Source organism: Berghia stephanieae, chromosome 1, assembly GCF_034508935.2.
Source record: "Berghia stephanieae isolate SIO BIC M18660-M18661 chromosome 1, UCSD_Bste_1.3, whole genome shotgun sequence".
Lineage (NCBI taxonomy): Eukaryota > Metazoa > Mollusca > Gastropoda > Nudibranchia > Aeolidiidae > Berghia > Berghia stephanieae.
This window is the reverse complement of record NC_088360.1, coordinates 81,856,564-81,867,125: the sequence shown is the minus strand read 5'-3', so window position 1 is coordinate 81,867,125 and position 10,562 is coordinate 81,856,564. Positions and strand designations below refer to the sequence as shown.

The following is a 10,562-nucleotide window of genomic DNA, read 5'->3' as shown; positions in this document are numbered from 1 at the left end:
TTATTTCTGCACATGGTGTAATTTACAATATATATGCCGATGATATGCAGCTGTACAAATTCGCGGTACTATCGTGCATACCTACGGCTTAATCTGGCATCGGGCAGCGCTGCGCGTCTATCGGGCATTGGATGCATTAGCATAAATTAAAACTAAATGATGACAAAATGGAGATCATTCTTTGCGACACTCCGTCAAATATATAAAAAAGAAAGTTACCATCAATTCTTACTGGAGATTGTCAGGTCAATATGTCATCCAAAGCGAAAAACATTGATGTTGTGTTGAACGACTGTTTCAGCACGGAGCATCAAATAAACCAGATGATCAAAACCATAAAGTTGAATTAAAGAGAAAAATCGAATGAAACAATTCATTTCTCTCCATTTACTGAAGATGTTCGTTATGCATTGATACTGTCAACACTTGATTACTGTACCCGCTGCTTTCTGGTCTACCCGGTACAAAACTCGTAAAGCTACAAAAGTTAAAAATACATCAGCAAGGCTTGTCCTAGGTATTGACACAGTGACTTGATGAGTGGCAAAATTATCTTGAGGACATTATATTGGCTTCCTTTTAAAACTGGCATTGAATACAAAATTGCCCTACTTTGTTTTGATGCCATAAATTCACGAAGCCCTGCCTATATTCAGGACTTGATTGTCCCCTATAACCCTATTCGAAATCTCAGGCCCTCACTTTGGCGACAGATCATTCAGTAAAATAGAGCCCATCACTTTGAATTTCACTCTCACTGTCAGTCAGACTTCAAAGCGGTGTTGATTGGCTAAATAAACTTTTGAATAGAATTGAATAAAATGTTGAACCAAATTTTAGTATTTGATTGTGTTTAATTTGAGTTTACAGAGCAACATTTTTATTTGAAACAGAACGCTAGTGAAAGTAAGCTCAGCACTTATAGGCATCCAAAAGAAAGTAGTCGAGAAAAAAACAACAAACAACTCGCTAATTCAAACGGGAACCAAAAGTTCTAAGAAAGACCAATCAATCTGTATGTAGATTTCAAGAACTTAAGTGGGGCAGCGTGACTCGGCGGTACGGTCTTTGCTTCGCACCCGAAAGATACAAAGTTCGACCACCCACCGCTGCGTTGTGTGGCCTTTAGCAAGTCAGTCGCCCTAGCTCAATTTGCGGCGCTGCACTGCGGCTGACGCCTGGGTATTCCAGTCTTTCCTTTGAATAGACCCTAGAGACAAATTTTTCCTATGGACAAATAAAGGGAATGTTATCTATTTTTATTTTTTAATTTATTTTTAAACTGATGAGAGCAAAGAACCATGCCAAAAAGGGGGGAGGGGGTGGATAACAAGGTTCTAGACAAGAATCAACTAGGCTGGCCAAGACACTTAAAAGAATATTAAATTGATTTAGAAGATCAAAATGTACCACTTAAAATGAGATTAACATCATTATCCCTTCCACCACCACAACTACAACCACCCGACATCATCATCTCTTCCGCCAACACCTCTACAACCAGAAACACATTATCATCCTTTGGAGATCACTTCATTTTTTTTTCAATTATTGTTATACATATCATGTCTTCCCTACAGTTATCCAACAAATCGAATATTATACTGATTTGTGACAGATTTCTCTATTCTTATTTATTGTAAATGGGTCATTAGTATCCGCTGCGTGGATGACTACCCATTGCTGTTATCGGTATCAGTAATTCAACATCATCCCGACTGACTTCCAGCATATAAACAAAATAGAATGGTTAATTTGGCACACTTATTGAGGGTATCTTTCTTTCATTTTTTCAAGAATTAGTTTACGAAGTTGGTTTTAGACAACGGTCGTTTCATAGTTGCGTCTTCCCTGAGTATTGACGCAGAAGACGAATTTCCCCTTCAGGATGAATAAAGGGAATCTTATTTTTCTTTTGGTTTATCATCTTCAAGTTTGCTTAAACCCTTTTGTAAAGCACTGTGTGTACATTTAATATACATTTGGTAATATAATTAAAATTCATGAATAAGTTTTTCTATCGTGCTCAAAGCGCTTTACATTGGGTCCTGATCAACAACACTAACATGCATGACATGACTTGACGCCCCTTAGGCGATGTTACAATTTTTTTCGGACAGAGACAACGCAGTTAACGGCTACTTATTTTACACCCGAGTATGATGTAAATGCGAGTAAAGAGCATTTTCCTATGACTCAACCTATGCGTCGAGTGAGGCTGGAACCCAGGTTCTTCCGATCCGAAAGCGAGTGTCATACCACAAAACCACATAGTCGCACATTTGACAATAAGATGCATGAAAAAAAAAGAAATTGATGGTGGAAAAGTAGTGCTAAAGTTAAAAGTAAAAGCACAAAACAGGACAAATGTTTTCTTTTTAATTGTTTCACGGCACTTGCAACACATTTAGGTCATATCAGTGCCATTAAAAGGGAAGAAAATGGGATAGTAAAAAGTTCTAAAATAATTGAAGTACCCAGGAAAAAGGAAGACGAAGGGGGGTAGTTCAAATAGGGAACAAACGATTTCAAGAGCACACCGTCAGTGTACATTAGTTTGAGATCACCTAAATGTCTTATCCTGATACAAGCACATGTCCCCGCTAAGAGGAACAAATCGCATAATATATGTATAAAAAATAATACAGTACATAACAGAGATGATTAACAAGTAAAAAAATATCTCCCAAAACATTTGACAGTTTCCCTCCCAGCCAGGGTATCCGATCAGGGCCATGACAAAACCAAGTAATCTCATTCCAAGGCAAAGACAGAAAGCATGTTGGAAAACTGATATAGGGGGATAGAAGAAAGCACAGCAAGTGACCTGCACACCATGGAAGATGAAAGACCACACCAAGGGGGAATAGAAGATAAAACGTTCGTGTCAATCACACCTGGGAGGCGTTTTGCATCACAAATTAAATTTAGATTCTTAAAAACGCCAAAGGGAAAAGCTCAGTGAGAACAAAAGTGGATCAAGAAGTGAATTTCAAAAGAAATCTATCCAGGGGTCTAGGTCAGTGATCACATGTTTATTTTGTTTTGGTTTTAAGGGTTTTACGGCGCTTGCAACACATTTTGGCTATATCAGCGCCAGTTAAAAAGAAGAAAATGGGATAGTAAAAGTTATAGAATTACAATAAAAGCGACCAAGAGAAAGTAAGACAATGGAGAACTGGGAACAAATAGGGGTCAGATGTAGATTCCAAGAGAATACCACCAATGTACTTAGTTTGAGATCACCTATAAGTCTCATCCGGATACAAGCACAAGATCCAATAAAAAGGAATACACTCAAATGCTTACATTATACATTCAAAATAAATATAATAAAACATAAGATGATTGAGAGACATGATTTACAAGGAAAAACAATAACTATGCACTTGACTGTTTCCCTCCCATCCAGGATTCCGGCCAGAGCCAGGACAAAACCAAGTAATCTCACTCCAATACAAAGAAATCAAGGTGAAAAACAGATATAAGGGGATATGAGACACAATAACTGCCTCCCTGCCCACTATGGGAGGTCAGGAACCCCATCCAGAGTGATTACACGAACGGCCCATCAAGAAAATGGGCTGCCCGCCCCCATTATTTTCAATAAACAAAACGGAAAAACCAAAGGAAAAACAAAAACACAAAGGAAAACTAGGATTAAACGATTTTATTCATTGTCAACTTTTTTTTCCTACATGGCATCCACAGATCTGTCAGAAAAGGTCACTGAAATGAAAAACAATAAAAAATGATTGGGAATATTTATACAAACAGAAAATAGACTCGTTAAACAAAAATAAAACGCATCACTTTTTGAACTCATTTTAATAAACAAAATCTAGAAATTGGCTTTTAATTTTATTATTTTTCTATATACGTCGTTTATCATTGACCACTAAGTAAAAATATTTAGTATTTCAAACATCCAGGGATCAGGTTACCACATTTAAAAGTGGTTATGCCTAATAGTCATTGGTACTAAGGTTGTGGTGCGACTTAATTATAATCTATGGGTTACCAAATATGTGGACTTATTTGCAGGTCTGATAACCTTTCCCTAAACTTGTCAACACGAAATAAGCACCTAATTATCAAAGTAGCTGACAAGCATAGGTCATATCCAGCCGTAAGTCTTACAGAGTTGGAGTTTATTGGGGTTTCTGAAGTATTATTAATTAAAAAATTATGCTGCACCTTGGAAAGGATGATGTTATATTTCAAAGTAATTTCTACTAAACCTTATAGACCCAGCAACTCAAGCACAGAAAAATAAACTTCACGCTGATTCACTGTCACGAGGTCAGACAATTAATTGTGATAGAAGAAAAAATAGTTCTTTTACTAGAATTTATTTTGATAAGGACAAAAAGTGAGGTTTTACTGCCCAGATGAAATCATAAAATAACCAGGTTTGTAATTGCTAGCATCGTTGTATGTGTTGTCTGTATTGAGTAAATACTTGTCTCACTGACGAACAGAACCAATCCAAACACATATACTCCCATTGATAAGTCTCAATTGATTTAAACTGCTATAAATATTAATTTATAATAATAATTGAGCTTTATATAAAGTGCAATATCGACTAAACATGCTCAAAGCGCTTTACAAGGGGTCCATGGCCAAATGTAACACTTAACATTTAGGAGCGGGACACGATGCCTGTTGAGTGATATTACAATTTTTTCGGACAGATACAACGCAGTTAACAGCAAGGTACTCCTCTTACACCTGAGTACAGTGAGAGAAAGTGAGTAAAGAGCCTTTTCCAAGGACTCAACTATGCGCTGTGTACCAAAACCCTTAATACATTTGACTGTTTCCCTCCCAGCTGTGGTATCCAGCCAAAGCCAGGACAAAACCAAGTAATCTCATTCCAAGACGGACAGATAGCATGTTGGAAAACAGATATAGGGGGATGAAGTCACTGTAAATGCCTCCCGGCCAACTATGTAAGGTCAGGAACCCCGCCAGAAACCATTTATATTTATAACCAATTATCACTAGACAAGTTTTAAACACTTACCAATATCGATGATGAAACCTCAGTTTTGAATGGCGACTTTTCACCCTTTTGATGTGTCTGTTATAAGACTGTAGAGGAAAGAGAAAAATTATACTACAATATTTTTTTCCAACAACTCGGGTCTCTGATACCATTAGCTATAAGATTCGACATCCCATATTCGCCAACGTTACTCAGCCTAGACATAAAAAACTGGAGCTTTTATATAGTGAACTAAATATGCTCAAAGCTCTTTACAAGGAACCCCTAGTCAACAGCAACATTTAACATATTGGATGAGACATGATGCCTGCTATGTGACAGACAACGCTGTTAACGGCTAGGTACTAATTTTTCACCCGAGTACAATGAGAAAATGTGAGTAAAGAGCCTTTTCCAAGGACCCAACTATGCACTGCTCAAAGCGGGACTCGATTTCAGGACCTTCCGAATTCTAGGAAAAACCTCTGCATTCACATGCCAAGTGACCCTTAAGGAAAACGTGACACCATTTCTTTAGCAGAGCCACCCAGATTCAACAAAGGCATCACTTGGCCAAGGTCAATTTGTGCCAATATCTAACCACTCTCTCCATCCGATCCACAGTGTAAAACAGAAAAACAGAAAATTGACAAACTTGAAAATGATTGTGTATACGCTTCACACAAATGTAAAACTGAACACAAAACATTCTTTATCAACTGGAAATGTATAATGCATAATACTGAGACGAACATTAAATCAAATATATAGAATAAAATGCACTTAAAGATAATATATTACAAATGCTTAATTTGAACAAAATAACAAAATCCTAGCTAAACGTAACAAGATTAAATAATGATTTGTTTAAATAAATGATAATTAGAAGGTGACTACCTACTAATTTGCGTTTATGTGCATCTGAAGGCATCAAAGTAATTTAGTCCACCTGTCCTGCAGAGGAACAAAAATCAAACATAATTAGCTGTTGTCACTGTATACTGGTTCATAATATGAATTTTGAATAGAAATTAAGTCATGTAAAATATTTACATACATGAAAACATTGATAAAAAAAAAAAAAATTCGGGTACGTTATATATATGGAACAGTGATTGCCTCCTTACCATCAACATTGAAGAACATGCAGAGCTTGATAACAGCACAATGGTTTCTACAATAAATAAGCAAGAAGGAACATGGGGTCAACTCCAAAAATTCTAGCTAAACGAAAAAATAAAACGGGATTCAGTTTAAATACATGATACTAAGAAGCTGACTACCTACCAATTTGCGTTTATGTGCATCTCAAGACATCAAAGTAATTTGGTCCACCTATCCTGCAGAGGAATAAAAATTAAACGAAGTTAGCGGTTGTCACAGTATAGTGGTCCAAAATATAAATTTTGAATAGAAATTAAGTCATGTAAAATATTTACATACAAGAAAAAATTGAAAAAAAAAAGAAATACATATGTGTATGGGATAATATATATTGACCATACGGATAAAACAAATCTATGGAACAGTTAATGCCTCCGTACCATCAACATGAAAGAACACGCAAAGCTTGTTAGCATCACAATGGTCGCTACAATAAAGAAGCAAGACAGAACAAGGGGTCACCTACAAAAATCCTAGCAAAACTAATGAATTAAAATATTCAGTTTAAATGCATGATACTTAGAAGCTTACCGCTTATCAATGTGCAACTTAAAACATCTAAGTAATTTAATTCACCAGTCATTATAAATTCAAGAATGTTTGTCAGCTGCAGAGAGAAGGAAGTTAGCGGTTGTCAGAACGTACTGATCCATATATGAATTTTGAATAAAAATTAAGTTATAATTTATAAACCTGAAAATATTGAAATAGAAATGTCATAAACATATATGGGACAACACCTTTTACCAATACAGATCTATGAAACAGTTGAATGCCTCCTTACCATCAACCATCAAAGGACAACATACAGAGCTTGTACGATGACGATTTCTACAATAAAGAAGATATACACATATTTAGGCTACTACAGGGATTGCCAATTGCAGTTTAAGTACAAGCATTACCACTTACTGAAGCCCTCAACTCTAAGTGGAGCATAAGCGTCAACATCTCCAACCAACTCTCTCCTGGACCATCCTCTCCAGCTCTCTTCATGTGGTTCCATGTCCCTCGATTCCTCCAGTTGAACAGCTATTTCTTGGTTGCCCCCTTCTCTTTGTCGATTCTACGCCAAAGCCTGTCTGTTTATACAGTATGTACCACATTGCATGGTTTTGTGTTCTTTTCTCCTTGAATTGTTCAAACCATGTATTCTGCCTGAAGGTAACTAGAAATACAAGATTTCCTTGCACGATATGACTGTGGATAATAAAATAAAAATTATGATATTAGGGTTCGTGGTCGCATTGTAAATTCGAAACAGAATACAAAGATCAGCTAATTTCGATGTTAAAACATTTTAACTGTGCTTAAACGGAATTATAACGATTCAGAAAAGTACTAAAATTTGAAACATAGTCAGCCTTGGACAATAGTATCTCACTACAGATCAGCATGGTGACATCTTAAAATTATACAATTTATACAAAATATTAAAACATTCACAGCATCGATTTCGTGGTGTATCTGTCAAATGAGATAATTTAAAATTGAATTCACCAATAACATTTTCATTGATAAAGGTAGTAAAAAATTGTTAAATCATACATTTGACTAATTAAATTAGACTGTCAAAACGGGGATGTATTATAAAGCAGGGCTATAGTCAAATGCCTCCTTACCATAAACCATTAAAGGATGACATACATAGCTTGGACAGTATCTCATTAAACATAGCTATGACGATTTCTATAATAAAGAAAATAGCTACACAAAGATTTAGGTTATGACAATGTCTACTGTGGTTTAGTACAAGCATAATGTACTTACTTCAGCCCATTGTTATAAAGAACTTTTCTCTACACAACTCTTTGCTCCAATTTTTGTGTTGCTACATGTTCCTAGATTTCCTCCAGTTGAACATCCGTTTCCTGGCCGCCCCTCATTCTCTTATTATTTCCACATCAAAACTGCTTTATATGTTCCCCTTCAAATACAGAATACAAAGGTAAATAGAAGTTTACATGTAAAAATATTTAATTAAATCAAGAAAATATTTGGATTTGAAAATAGTACAACCAACTTACAGAAAATAATACAATTCAATGGATTATCTAAAATAGGGAAAAATATCCTACATTATACAATACTATCTCTAAGCAGATAAGCAAGGTGGCGATGGGTAGCCTAGCTATAAAATGATACAAAATATATAGATTGAAATGCATTGATTTTTATGGCGTTTCTGACAAAGGAGATGAACACTAATTGAAAATTTGTAATGCAACCATGAATACACCAATATTTGCAATGACAAAGGAAATAAAAATTGTATAGTGTACTGTTTAGTTAATCCATTCTCATTTTAACACCAAGATAGCTCCAAGTGAACGGTGAAACCCCACTCATTTTTGAATGATTGGATTTTACACTTGTAAATATCTTTATCTGTGAATGACAAAGAAACTTTATAGAACATATGAACTTTAAATAAATCTCTTTAGCTGGTCAGGTCTGCGAGCCCTTTGTCCTGAGTAAGTAATAATGGACTTGACCAGAGTCGTAAACAACCGAGTCCACAATTTCTTTTTGAAATTAGAAAGATCACACCACTTACTAAAACTTATCTTAAATAGTAATAATTATTCGACATTGTAACTAATTAAAATTCCATAACGGCTAAAAGATGAAGTAAAAAGAGTTGTGCAACTACGGAAGTCCTCCCTAAATCTCATCAACACTCACCAAGTAGCTGCTCCACGTTGATGAAATCTCACTGATTTGAATGATTGACTTCCATCTTTTAAAATGTCTGAAATAAGTGATATAAAGCAACAACAAAAAAAGTATAATTAGAATAGTTTTAAAATCAATCTCTTTAGCTGGTCAGGCTATGCTCCCTTTTGCGTCGGGAGCAGTGATCCCGTTTTATATCCCGCCAGCCACGGTCCCGTGCCACTTCCGCATTACCAGTCCGCTCCGTGTCAACCTTTAAGGAAAACACCCACATTAACGTGGCGGGAGGTGCGACTACGGGTTTCCACCATGTCGTGTCAGTGACGCTCAAGGCAAAACCTGACCCATGGCATCTTTAGCAGACTACCCGGATTCGATGAAGGCATCATTTGACCAACGCCAAATGGTGCCAAGATCGAACCACTCCCTCCTTCCCGCCCAATGTGCAACAGAAAATTGGCATATAGTAAGTAAAATGCACTTGCTTAAGACAAGCTCATAATACAAATGCCATTTATTATTATATTGCTTTGAGATGACGAAATGTCAATTTAAATGCATAACGCTTAGTTAAATTGCACATTGGGCACAATGCTACCATCTTTGCTTTTGATCATCAACTGAATCACAAAACAAAAAAAAAAATAATGTAAAGCTTTAGTCCATCACGACCTCTAAAGCTGGAATTGCTGAAATGCAATTTTCTCTTGTCAGTCATCACACCTGAGGAACATAAGTCAACACATTCCGCTACAGAGTAGACCTAGATAGAAGACAAGACCAAGATCCCCAAAGAAACCTCTAGTTCGTGCACCACAGGAGGGGGGTAGACAGGAAATAGGACAAATGTTCACTTGAAATAAGACATCAGAGATGTCCATAGGTTCGAAACATATGCATTGCTGTAGCGCATTTTTAAGCATTCGCCATGCTCATTCCGCTTCATCAAGCTACAAGGGGGTCGCCCACCACCGATGTAGCTGTTGGTGATTCAGATTTTGATAAACAATTGCTTAGATGGTAACATTTTTACCTGAAAAAAAAAGAGTTGTGGCCACCTTGAAGTCCTTGAATTCACATCACACAATCCAATGCGCGTAATCCTCCTTGAATGCGTGAAATCCTCCTTGAATACGCGAAATCCTCATCGAATGCGCGAAATCCTCGTCGAATGCGCGAAATCCTCGTCGAATGCGCGAAATCCTCGTCGAATGCGCGAAATCCTCGCCGAATCCGCGAAAGCCACCGAGAATGCTGGAAAGCCGACGCGAATACGCAAATGCTGCCGCCGCGAATACGCAAATGCCGCCGCGAATACGCAAGAGCCGTCGCGAATGCGCGAAATCCTCCCGAAGATCCAGCTCGGCTTCGCAGCGAAAAAAATAAATCCAAGACTACAACATAAACTAATAAAAAACAGCCCAACTTGTTCCAAACGATCCAATGAAATGGCATCTCCGCCGCTAGGGCCTCTCTAGCATTGAATATCCACCTCACCTTCTCGAATGAAGTACACAAACACCACATCACTTCTAATTTTGCCTAACGCAAAATATAATCCACTCTAGCCGTGGTCCCTAGTCTAACCTGGCACCCTAGCAACTAAGACAAGAAGGGACGGAGAGGCGAAACGAAAGGCCGGCCCCCAGCCTAACATCTCTAGAATAGACAAGAAAAGACAGCCCCAGTTAGACACCCACCTCTCACCACGGTGTCTAAGCTGAAACTGAAG

General features: G+C 37.2%; 1 long non-coding RNA gene across 6 annotated transcripts; it reads right to left on the bottom strand.

Moving 5' to 3' along the window:
• Positions 1 to 3,657: 3,657 nt before the first annotated feature.
• On the bottom strand, positions 3,658 to 9,160 carry LOC144964680 (uncharacterized). Of its 6 annotated transcripts, none has more exons than XR_013643910.1 (9): positions 8,840 to 9,160; positions 8,467 to 8,542; positions 7,925 to 8,081; positions 7,067 to 7,354; positions 6,535 to 6,581; positions 6,278 to 6,330; positions 5,892 to 5,939; positions 5,030 to 5,097; positions 3,658 to 3,729 (listed from the first exon to the last, which is right to left on the bottom strand). It is a non-coding gene; the product is annotated as an uncharacterized LOC144964680 (long non-coding RNA). The 6 variants fall into 6 exon arrangements; XR_013643911.1 differs by having other exon boundaries at positions 5,888 to 5,944; positions 8,840 to 9,159; XR_013643908.1 differs by having other exon boundaries at positions 5,892 to 5,944; positions 8,840 to 9,159.
• Positions 9,161 to 10,562: the final 1,402 nt, after the last annotated feature.